This window comes from Pygoscelis adeliae, unplaced genomic scaffold (assembly GCF_000699105.1).
Source record: "Pygoscelis adeliae isolate BGI_AS28 unplaced genomic scaffold, ASM69910v1 Scaffold357, whole genome shotgun sequence".
NCBI classification, from domain to species: Eukaryota; Metazoa; Chordata; class Aves; order Sphenisciformes; family Spheniscidae; genus Pygoscelis; species Pygoscelis adeliae.
Window position 1 is genome coordinate 16,582 of NW_008825159.1, and position 683 is coordinate 17,264.

A 683-nucleotide genomic window follows, 5' to 3' on the forward strand; every position below is an offset into this window, starting at 1 on the left:
CAACCCTTTGCAAAAATGCATGCATTGCCCCAAAACCTGCATCGACGGTGGGAGCCCTCCTGCAGCCGGGTTGGTCCGGCCCTTTGCGAAGGTGCCCGCATCGCCCCCAAAATTGCACGGTGGGTGGGAGCCCTCCCGTGGCCGGGTCGATGCAACGCTTTGCAAAGCCGTGCGCGTCGCCCCAAAAATTGCAGGGGAGGGGGTTTTTGCATCCCGCCCCCAGCTCCGTTGGATGCTCCGGTCCAGCCAACGCCCCCCTCAGTTGGGAAACTGCATCGGGGGGGCTGGTGCACGTGCACGGCTCCGCATCGCTGGTTTTAAGCCAAAAAGGGCAGGGGAAAAGTGGAAAAAAAATGATTTTTTGGGAGGGGGACCCCCCAAAACAGCCTCCCTCCCCTAAACACCGTAGCCTCATCCCCCCCCTTGACAGCCCAGGGGTCCCATCCGCGAACCCCCATCCGGATGCCGTCATCCGACGGCGAACAAACCCCATATTGAAGAGGGGGGGAGAATGGGAAAACCAGCTGGGGAGGGCGAAGCGGGAGCAAGAAAGGCTTTAAACAAGCCCGAAAAGTCATGGGACCTATTGGTATGCAGCGTCCGTCCGTCCGTCCTCCCCGGCAGCGCAGAGCTCGGCCCCGACCGAAAACATGCCCCGACCCGAAAAATTTAGGGGACCCCTG

General features: G+C 61.2%; 1 protein-coding gene across 1 annotated transcript in view; it reads right to left on the reverse strand.

The window, feature by feature from the left end:
• Nucleotides 1-683, reverse strand: part of HEPACAM (hepatic and glial cell adhesion molecule) — a 6,585-nt gene that overhangs the window by 1,933 nt on the left and 3,969 nt on the right. The gene's annotated exons all lie outside the window — the stretch shown is intronic.